This window comes from Bos mutus, chromosome 6 (genome assembly GCF_027580195.1).
Source record: "Bos mutus isolate GX-2022 chromosome 6, NWIPB_WYAK_1.1, whole genome shotgun sequence".
Classification (NCBI taxonomy): Eukaryota; Metazoa; Chordata; class Mammalia; order Artiodactyla; family Bovidae; genus Bos; species Bos mutus.
Window position 1 is genome coordinate 30,060,721 of NC_091622.1, and position 12,034 is coordinate 30,072,754.

A 12,034-nucleotide genomic window follows, 5' to 3' on the forward strand; every position below is an offset into this window, starting at 1 on the left:
AGAATATTGGAGGGTTGCCATTTCCCTCTCCAATGCACGCGTGCATGCAAAGTTGCTTCAGTCGTGTCTGACTCCATGTGACCCCATAGACAGCAGCCTACCAGGCTCCTCTGTCCACAGGATTCTCCAGGCAAGAATACTGGAGTGGGCTGCCATTTCCTTCTCCAAAGTGCATAATCATCTGATAACATATCTTTGAGTTCTGCAGGAACCAGGGCCCTAACCCAGGTACAGATGCAAAACCCCAGACCGGTGAGAACCTAAGGGAGGGTGATGTGGACCTTTTCTGACCCTCGTGACTTCAGTCAACTAAAGCTTGGCAACTGCTGCCCCAATTCTATGCTGAATTCTCCTCTGTTCAGACCCCCTTCATGAATCTGCATACATGCTTAGCTTAAAAGGTCCCCGATTTTGCTGTTCAGGGAGACACTGCTTTGATAAAGATCCCCAGTGTTCTCCTTATTTGCTGCAAGTCATAAATCTTTCCTTCTCCAGATTTTTGGCTTGGTTGTGTCTTTTGGCTTGACCAAGAGGCAAACCTGGTTTTCAAGTAACACTAATTCCTCCATCCACTAGTTACTTGAACTACAACAAGTTACTTAGGCACTCTCTTTTAGTTTCTTCACATGTAAGTTAAGAATAATAACAATACTAATCCATCTTATAGGGCTTTGTGAAAACTAAAGGAAAAATGTCTGTAAGATATTCAGAATAGTGCTTGCCCCACAAATCCACACTCTTATAGTGTCAGCCATGATATTTCTCATTCTCCATGATATGAAAGCTGAACATAAACTTTGTAACCTTCCAGGCTCTAGGATTTTGTAAGAGTCTAACATTAAACACAATATAGTTTTGTGAAAGCCAGTTCACAGGTCCCATTTGGGAAAATGTCCATTCTTGGCTGCCGTAAGAATGAGGAAGTATTGGGGGAGTTCTGGCAGCAATGGGAAAGAGAACTCACGTCCAAATCATCCATAATATACAGTCATCCCTAAATCCCAGAATGAAACTAAGGTCTACTGATTTTCTAAACAATTCTTTCACCTGACAACAATGCAGGGCTTGGTGATGATACATTGGTTCTTATAAAGTTAGATGGAGGAGAAAGGTGAGGTCAGTGACTCTCCTTTTCTGCAATCCCCTTGTGCACTTCCCTGAACACAAGGTACAATCCTGAGGCTCACCACGGCAGGTGATTATGTGCACCTGCCTGCAGAGGTCATGTAAGGGACAGTGCAGGCCTTGGATACCTCTGAAATCATCACCGTGATCTGCAATGGATCGGCACAGATAAGAAACTACCACAAACCGGCCAGAGAGCATGCTCTGCTCCCAATCCCCAAGAAAAAAATCCAGCATATTAAACTTTTTCCACAAGTGCTTCCAAGTACTAAGGTTCTATGAACAAAAAAATTCTGATGACACAAACACCAAAGCCAAAAAATATGTATGTTGCTGTATGTGTTCTTCCCTTTCATTTGCATCAAGGGTTACAAACCCAAAGGCCCCATCATACAGGGCGAAAAATAAATAAAAATTACAGATCAGAGTTTGCAGCTGTGTTCACGGGCCACACCCAAGGCTGTGTGTGAGCTGCATACCTCAATTAATGTTGGGATCCATATTTAAGGAAATTAAAACTTGCATTTTAATCTTTGTTCCCGTTTTGACATGCACAAAATCTAAGGGTTCGCCTACTCTCACACATGGCCTTGTTTTCAGCTGTCTGTCACATAAAATTGCAATTTAGCACCTCACCAATCTCCCATTTTCTAGGTAACCTACGCCAAAGCAGATAGGGCGTATGCTTATGCTTTGGTACTCCTATGAAAACAAGATACAGCACGACTCACTGCACCTTCTAGTCGAATTATGTGTCTTAATGTTAGTTCTGAAGAAAGGAGACTAGCAGTTAAATCTGCTGGAACACTGATGCATATGGTTATAAGAAACCAGTTTTTTAGAAGGCACATTCATCGAGGTAGAGCAGATTTGCACTAAAAAGAAGGTCCAGTTGAGATCGTTATAAGAAGGAGGATTAAGTGATGTCATATATGTAAACCATCTGGCACGATACCTGTAACTCGTAGCCAGCAAATAAAACAGTCTAGAATTTGTATGGCATTTCCCTGTATTTATAAAATAAATCTACTTCACCATAATTATCTGATACTTCCATAGGCAGATTCAGTGTAAGCAGTGTATCTCACTACCCTGGCACTTCAGCGGTGACTGAAATAAAAGATTCAAATGAAAAAGTTTATTATATGAAAGGAAAAGTAAAAAGCAGAAGGATTCTTCACACTAATATTCAATTCTGCTGCTGCTGCTGAGTCGCTTCAGTGACCCCATGGACAGCAGCCCACCAGGCTTCTCTGTCCACAGGATTCTCCAGGCAAGAATACTGGAGTGGGCTGCCATTTCCTTCTCCAAAGTGCATAATCATCTGATAACGTATCTTTGAGTTCTACAGGAACCAGGGCCCTAACCCAGGTACGGATGCAAAACCCCAGACCGGTGAGAACCTAAGGGAGGGTGATGTGGACCTTTTCTGACCCTCGTGACTTCAGTCAACTAAAGCTTGGAATGGGTTGCCATTTCCTTCTCCAATATTCAATTCTACTAGGCCACAATTCTATATCTCCTAAAAAGAAGTAACATTTAAAAAATTTATAAACACTGGAGACTAAATATATATAATGCGGCATGTTACAGAGGCATTTAATTACATATTGTGACAATTTTTTTAATGATAAAACCTGCTCACAAATTTGATAATGCTATGCCCTTTCTTAAAACTGTGTTCTCTGAATCACTATGCTATATACCCAACATTAATATAAGTCAACTGTACTTCAATTTAAAAAAACTGTGTTCCTATACCATGTGCATTTGTCAAAATAACAATTAAAGAATTATGTTAATATATGTTGATTATTTTATTAGCCAGTGTAGCAGGTCCATGATGGCGGGTACCATATCTATCTTGTTCACCTCTATATTCCTGAAGTATGTGTTGGGAGAAGGCATTATCTGTGTGTGCATACAGTCTGACTAGAGGAGCACATACCAAATATGTTTGTCTTCTTTGGATGGCACATAAGTTTCTCATTTTCTTCATCTTCCAAACGATTTTCAAGAAAGGTGTAACTATTTTAGAAATAGGAAGAAGCCACTAAATACTTTCTTAAAGAGAAAAGTGCTTGAAATAAAAGATAACAGAGAACAAGGAACACAACAGACCTAATTTGAAAGCCACTTAAACTCAAATGATTTTGTAATCTCTTAATAGAAGATGGACTCTAAAGGGATTACACATCATGTACCCACATAAAGAAGGAAATGGCAACCCACTCCAGTATTCTTGCCTGGAGAATCCCAGGGACGGGGAGCCTGGTGGGCTGCCGTCTATGGTGTCGCACAGAGTCGGACACGACTGAAGCGACTCAGCAGCAGCAGCACCCACATAAAGGGACACAGAGAAGCAATTAACTAATTTTAAGTAATCAAATGGTGAAAACTGTATAAAGACGATAGAAAGATGCTAAGTCCAATAATAAAAGGGAAGATGAATGTCTCATCTATAGCAAAGAGAATGTGATTGTGAAGACATTATCTGTGGAGATAACCTTGTGGAACAATATAAATAAATATATAAAGTGAAAGAAGGGTGTTTTTTTTAGAAAATTGTTTTCTGAAAATATTTTCCCATTTCCCACAAACTTACTTAATCCATTTATCCTCCAATGCCACATCTATATATACTCTCTGAAATGCTAAATGTATATATGTGTATATATATGGAAATGAAGAGCCTGAAGTCACTGGCCTAGCACACCAAGCTAATTCACAGAGCGGGAGGGCCATAGTTCACATGCCTCTTTAGCACCCACAATACCTGAAAATGGTCTCTGTGGGACACTGTTGGTGTTCTTGATACACTGTAATTGATACACTGAATTCTCCAAAACTGAGCATTTATATTCTATGAATGAAAAGACTAGATACAGATTTTTAAAAATATATTTCTAAATAATCTTCCCAAAATAATGATATTGACTAATCAGCTAGGAAAACAGAGCTAGAAGTAAGGTAAAATTCTTACCTACTGAAAGAAGTTAGTGAATAATAATTAAAACTGATGATTCAAGAGCCAGCATTTAAAGATTATTTAGAAATACAAAGGTAAATACCAAAAGAAATAATTGATTGCCTGTGATACAAGAGAACAGAGAGGCGGAGGTGCAAAAAAGGGACTGCTGGAGAGTTTTTCTGTAAACAAGCCTTTTAAATTCTTATACTATTTGCATAAAACATTTTTTTAATTATTTTTTAAATTTTATTTTATTTTTAAACTACATAATTGTATTAGTTTTGCCAAATATCAAAATGAATCCCCCACAGGTATACATGTGTTCCCCATCCTGAACCCTCCTCCCTCCTCCCTCCCCATACCATCCCTCTGGGTCGTCCCAGTGCACTAGCCCCAAGCATCCAGTATCGTGCATTGAACCTGGACTGGCATCTCATTTCATACATGATATTTTACACGTTTCAATGCCATTCTCCCAAATCTCCCCACCCTCTCCCTCTCCCATAGAGTCCATAAGACTGTTCTATACATCAGTGTCTCTTTTGCTCTCTCGTACACAGGGTTATTGTTACCATCTTTCTAAATTCCATATATATGCGTTATTATACTGTATTGGTGTTTTTCCTTCTGGCTTACTTCACTCTGTATAATAGGCTCCAGTTTCATCCACCTCATTAGAACTGATTCAAATGTTTTCTTTTTAATGGCTGAGTAATACTCCATTGTGTATATGTACCACAGCTTTCTTATCCATTCATCTGCTGATGGACATCTAGGTTGCTTCCATGTCCTGGCTATTTTTATTAAAAATAAAGTTTTAAAAATACATTTGGTGATTCAAAATGTAAAATAAGGTAGAAACATTAGGAATATTTATAAAGAGTGGATTTATGCCTAAGACTTTCAAATATCACATAAGAAAATTGTTTACTAAAAAACAAAAGAAACCCATATCTACCAACATACATACCTTCACTACATTTTCAGCTACTCTCCTTCTGCTCCAAAAGCACTAGGTAAACCAGATGACCCAAAGTTACCCAGTGCTGCCCTAGGCTTTCCAGATTCTATGACCATGTATATCACCAATGGGCCTAAAGTTTCCCTAATGGGCCTTTTTTCCTATTTACACCATATGAAATTCGAGCAATCATTGTCTAGCCCATAGCAAATATCCACTGTTTTATCAAGCAAAACTGGAGGGAAAAAAATCTTTTCCTTCTCTATGTTCTCTATTTTATTTTACTTATTTATTTTGCTTAGGGAAAACTTTATACATTAAAATGAGATTTCACCTTTAGAGAAAACTTTGTCATATTTAAGACCTTTATATCTATTTTCATTCACTTAGTCAACAAACATTCTACTGAGGTCACAAAATGCATTATGAGAAGTTAATACTGTCTCTACGTGACTCCTACTTAGAAGAGACTTGCAGAGTTAGAATTTAGTCTGTTCGAGACTTAGAGAATGAACTATGGTTACCAGGGGGGAAGGGTGGAAGAAAGGGATAGTTAAGGAGTTTGAAATCAACATGAACACACTACTATATTTAAAATAGACAACTAACATGGACCTACTGTAAAGCACAGGGTCGCTCAATTTTATGTGGCAGCCTGGATGGAAGGGGGGTTTGGAAGAGAATGGATACACATATGTGTGTATGGTTGAGTGGTTTTGCTGTCCACCTGAAACCATCACAACATTGTCAATTAACTGGCTATCAGATCAGATCAGATTAGTCGCTCAGTCGTGTCCGACTCTTTGTGACCCCATGAATCGCAGCACGCCAGGCCTCCCTGTCCATCACCAACTCCCGGAGTTCACTCAGACTCACGTCCATCGAGTTGGTGATGCCATCCAGCCATCTCATCCCCTGTCATCCCCTTTTCCTCTTGCCCCCAATCCCTCCCAGCATCAGAGTCTTTTCCAATGAGTCAACTCTTCGCATGAGGTGGCCAAAGTACTGGAGTTTCAGCTTTAGCATCATTCCTTTCAAAGAAATCCCAGGGCTGATGTCATTTAGAATGGACTGGTTGGATCTCCTTGCAGTCCAAGGGACTCTCAAGAGTCTTCTCCAACACCACAGTTCAAAAGCATCAATTCTTCGGCGCTCAGCCTTCTTCACAGTCCAACTCTCACATCCATACATGACCACAGGAAAAACCATAGCCTTGACTAGATGGACCTTTGTTGGCAAATAATGTCCCTGCTTTTGAAAATGCTATCTAGGTTGGTCATAATTTTCCTTCCAAGGAGTAAGCGTCTTCTAATTTCATGGCTGCAGTCACCATCTGTAGTGATTTTGGAGCCCAGAAAAATAAAGTCTGACACTGTTTCCACTGTTTCCCCATCTATTTCCCATGAAGTGGTGGGACCAGATGCCATGATCTTTGTTTTCTGAATGTTGAGCTTTAAGCCAACTTTTTCACTCTTCACTTTCACTTTCATCAAGAGGCTTTTGAGTTCCTCTTCACTTTCTGCCATAAGAGTGGTGTCATCTGCATATCTGAGGTTATTGATATTTCTCCCGGCAATCTTGATTCCAGCTTGTGTTTCTTCCAGTCCAGCGTTTCTCATGATGTACTCTGCATATAAGTTAAATAAACAGGGTGACAATATACAGCCTTGACGAACTCCTTTTACTATTTGGAACCAGTCTGTTGTTCCATGTCCAGTTCTAACTGTTGCTTCCTGACCCACATACAAATTTCTCAAGAGGCAGATCAGGTGGTCTGGTATTCCCATCTCTTTCAGAATTTTCCATTAACTGGCTATACTCCAATATAAAATAAAAGGCTTAAAAAATAAAATAAAACATCATAAACCTCAAAAAAAGAATGCAGTCTGTTCTAATTTTTATTTTAAAAACAGACTCTAAGTCTCAGATATAATCCATTTCATAATAGAGCTTTAAAAACAGCTTTTAAACAATAATTTCACTTTCTCCCTATTTTTTCCCAACCACAAGAATGTTGTCCACATTTCTTTAAACAAATCTCTCAGCCACTCAACCTGACAACTTGTGGTATCTTTAAATTATACTAGAGTATATCTTACACTGTCATGGAACAGTTGCCACTAAATGGAATATATGACTTATAAAGGATACTGAGCTCCTCAGATTCTGAAAATAGTGAACTGCGGTAATACATAAAAAAGAATGTCCATAGTATGTGTTTTTCACAGCAGTAAAACAAACACACATCCATGCCCATGTCATTTCAGCTAGAGAAGCATACTCTTATGAGCTAACAGGCAGCTCCTAAGGATTGCTTTAGCAAGCTTTAAAATCATTTGGTAGAGCCAAAAAACCTACCTTATTTAAGTGAACTTTACAATACCTTTGCCTATTTAATATACAAGAAATAATTGGTCCATATATTGGTAAAAAAAAAAAAAAAAAGTCAATCAGTCCTTCTTCAGAGAATTAATGTCATTTCCTAAAGCAAAAAGGAAGGAAGCTTCTTCCACTCCTCCATATCCTCCTAGAGAACAATTTATACTGCAGCTGCACTGGAAGACTTTCCTTTCTGAGTTGACCTCAGTTGTTTTTAGTTCTTCCTTTATGGGTCATATACTGGACATAGAGACTGGTTAGGTAAACCACTACCTGGATTCCTCATGCTTATGCATATTTTAGCACCTCTTGTGTATTAAGACTCTGTTACAGGTTTGTAGGGGCTTCCCTAGTGGCTCAGTGGTAATCCACTAGCCAATGCAGAAGACATGAGTTTGATACCTGGGTTGGTAGAAGATCCCCTGGAGAAGGGTGTGGTAACCCACTCCAGTGTTCTTGCCTGGATAATCCCATGGAAAGAAGAGCCCACTGGGCTACAGTCCACGGGGTCCCAAGAGTTGGACATGACTTAGTGACTAAGCAACAACAACAGGTCTGTAGGAGATATTATGGAGCTGAATAAGAAATGAATTCTTTTTTCAAGGATCTTAACATTTACTGGGGGAGATAAATAAACACAGCATAAGGGCCAGAGGTTAACTACATGGGCTCTGGAGGGAGAGAAACTTCATTCTAGCATCAAAATCTCTGGGGATAGAACCCAGTAATCTGCCTCGAGCTTTTTAAGTTCAGTAAGTTTAATAAAGTTTCAGGACCTCAATTTTGGAAGAGCTAAGGGTTACCCTCTGATATACTGCACACTCATAAATTCACTAGGCCACCTTGAGTACAAGCAGCTCACAGGGCTCTGTGCAAACAGTAAATCCACTAGCCTTCACTCAGATTATCATTTTTTCTCTCCTTAAATTTTGGCAGAATGGTTGATATGAAACAGGTACACAATAAATTTACTAAATAAATGCTAATTAATAAATGAAATAGTTTCACGGCAGGGGGGACTTGTGGATTTAACTGAGCCAGAGACAGACTAGCCAGAAAAGTCTGAGACGAGAATGACCTTTTCCAGCAGAAGCTGAGAACAATTTTTTTAAAAATTAAAATCACTTTGCAGCCTCACCGCACTTGTCTTTACATTGTGACTTACTGTAAGGCAACCTCTCCCTTCGTTCTTTAAAATTTTCTAAACTCAAGTATCTCAGCTATTTGCTCTTTCATTTGAATTTTTAAATAGGCATGTTTAAAGTTCGAGTTTCTATTCTTTCTGCTTTTGTTGGCATTTCTTCTCTTAGTCCTTTCTATATTTAATTTTATTCTGATAAGGATCTTGATTTCATAGTTCAGGTAGAATGTATTTTCAAGAAAGGTTACACATTATTTTCATGGACTTCTTTCTAGTAATTCTTGTACAAATAAAATGCCAAGATATTTTTGGTGGGTAATTTTTAATAAGAGAGGTAATTTTTAAAGTCATTAATTACAAATATCAGAACTATTCCCCTTTGCCCTTCAAATAGAAAGAACTGTTGTCAGATATGGCAGAATTTCAAAATTAGAGTTTCCAAATTCCAAACTTTGAGGGTTCCAAAATTAGATTTGTATGGAGCCACAAGTCTTCAAAGTTTAAGTCAATCTTTGGTGTCTCTGATGGACATTTTGAAGTGGACCAACGAAGCTAAAATGCCACTAAAGATAATACACCAAAGTTATTCTGAGCAGTGATAAGCTCCAGCCAAAGCCACATTGTTCCCTTCATCCTTCAGTGTGTGACAACAAATAGAGCTTAAAATGAGTTTACAAGGACAACAGCACATGTTAAATGATTGCTAACAAGTCTTTCAAATTCCTTATCTTCTGTGATTTAGTCTTTATATACTAGAAAGTAATTGAAAGGTTTCTACTAAATAGATAATACATAAATCTTTCTGAAATGTTGTAGTTTTGAATCCAGAAGGTGAGAATAAAATATACTTCATATAGAAATATAATTCATATGTAATCACAGATTAGGACAAAAATGATATTTAAGATTAGAGATGTCTTAAATCAAATTTTGTAAATAAGCAAATTAATAAAATGTGTTCAGATGATAATTCTATTCAATCATTATATAATTTTATAATACTCCATTATTATAAAGTTAATATGAGCATATTTGTGTATATGCCAGATACTGTATCACTGACTTCAGCAAGGAAGCATATAAATAGAAGCTTTATATTCTGCAAACCATTTTAAAGACATGAGGTACAGGTGTGTACATGCTAAGTCACTTTAGTTGTGTCCAGCTCTTTGTGACCCTATGAACTGTAGCCCACCAGGCGCCTCTGTCCATGGGGGTTCTCCAGACAAGAATACTGGAATGCCTTGCTATGCCCTCCTCCGGGGGATCTTCCTACCCCAGGGATTGAACCCGTGTCTCTTATGTCTTCTGCGTTGGCATCTGGGTTCTTTACCACTAGCACCAGTATCATTATCATTTTCCTGAAGATTTACTGAAGAATTTTAGAATCATGGTATTCTAGACTCCAAGCCTCTGATCATGCTATAATTCACCAATCTCCGTTCTCCTAACAGTTGTAAAGAACTTGGCCCAGGGATGCCTAATAAGCGGTTAAGAATAAATGAAGAAAGAAGCTGGCAAAACACCCCTTCTTCAGTAATAAAGAAGCCACTTCTGACTAGCAGAGCAAGTAAATGTGGCTGGGGAAAGTGACTGCTTCATTCGTTGTGCCAAAAGAGATGGTGTGCTTTTTGGTTTACAGCTTTTATACAATGCTGACTTCAGAGAAAAGAATCAGAAAATAGAACGGTGAGTCAAAGTACAATCTAAATTTAGTAGCGCAGTTAACACTTTGGCCATAGGTTATTTTTGCAGGGTGTGAGGGATGTGTATGTGTGGAGGAAGGGGTAAGTAGAGATAGGTGACAGGAGGAAGCTAAGCTGACAGTCATTTAGATTTCAGCAGTCCCTAAGAGCACCAAAATGTCACACTAAAGATGTATCTGTTAAACTAAGGGTAGGATATGACAGAAGGAAACCCACCATGGCGCTGCCATTTACTAAAAGGATGGTTTCAGGGAAGTTACCTAATCCTTCTGTGCTTTACTTGGCTATATAAAGTACTGAATAAGACTACCATGTACTTCACAGGAAAGCTGCTGTGTTATATGAGTTAATATACATACATCAGTAGAACAATGATTTAGATACTATTAATTATGTGACAGGTGTTCTCATACCTGGCTCTTGTTCTGATTGTCACCACTTCCTATGTACCCAGTAGCAAGGTGAATGCTATTAGAAAAGTTCATTCAAGAACTGATCTGTCATACAGATAAAATACAAAACTCTCAGAGTATTACAAAAGGTTAATGAGCCTAATACTCAGAATTCAGTTCAAACTAGAGAATTCAGTTAGAACTTCATATAAACTTCTGTTTATAAAGAAGAAAGAGTAAAAACGCTCAAGATCTTTGTGGTATGGTCATATGTCAAAGACAGAAGATGATGCAACATCTTCATGAAGGCTGAGGAAAACTTGGAAGCACTGGAATAAATAAAGGTCAGCTAGAATTCTTCTTCTTGTCAGGGATGGTCTCTCACACTCCATGACACAGAAGAGCAGGAGGACAAGAGAGTGCCTGCTTTCTACTCTGCTGAGTGAGAGTGAGTGAGTGAGTGAAAGTCACTCAGGCATGTCCGATTCTTTGTGACCCCATGGACTACAGTCCATGGAATTCTCCAGGACAGAATACTGGAGTGAGTGGGTAACCTTTCTCTTCTCCAGGGGATCTTCCCAACCCAGGGATCAAACCCAGGTCTCCCACATTGCAGGCAGATTCTTTACCAGCTGAGCCACAAGGGAAGCCCAAGAATACTGAAGTGGGTAGCCTATCCCTTCTCCAGCAGATCTTTCCAACCCAGGAATGGAACTGGGGTCTCCTGCACTGCAGGCAGATTCTGTACCAACTGATCTATCAGGGAAACCCTTTCTCCTCTGCTAGTCTTTTTTTTTTTTTTTAATAATAACTTTTTTTATTACAGCATGTCACTACTTACAATGGCATCTTTGGCCCCTTACAATAAATGCTGTTTATTCTGATCTCCTAGAAAAGCCAAACCTGCATTTTCTAATACAGAAATCAAGTAAATGCTATCCAGATAAACTTCAGCTCTGATACTCAGCTAGAGAGAATAACTCATATATCCAGGAGATTCAGATAGAAGTAATTTGTTATAGCCAAGACATTTTAACTGAACATTCCCAGCTCCAAATTATCATATATATAGCTTTAAACATTTTTTCTAGAGGCAGTAGTTACTTTCAAGAATAATGACTTAAATATTTTGAACTATTGAGATGCCAAATCTCTTTAAGGAACTCCAAACATTCTTATGGTTTAATCAATAAGGCATAAAAGATTTCTAGATCTGCCAAGTTGACAATAGAAGCAAACAGGGTGAATCCTTATTTCTAGTACAGTCTCCAATTATGGATCCTGATTTCTAGTACATTTTTCAATATAGAGAATAATTATTATGCATTCTCTCCCTCTAAAAGAAAAATTCAAAACTAA

At 38.4% G+C, this 12,034-nt stretch overlaps 1 protein-coding gene across 7 annotated transcripts in view; it reads right to left on the reverse strand.

Annotated features, from left to right (window-relative positions):
- The window catches only part of PDLIM5 (PDZ and LIM domain 5), a 230,660-nt gene that overhangs the window by 116,723 nt on the left and 101,903 nt on the right, over positions 1-12,034 (reverse strand). The gene's annotated exons all lie outside the window — the stretch shown is intronic.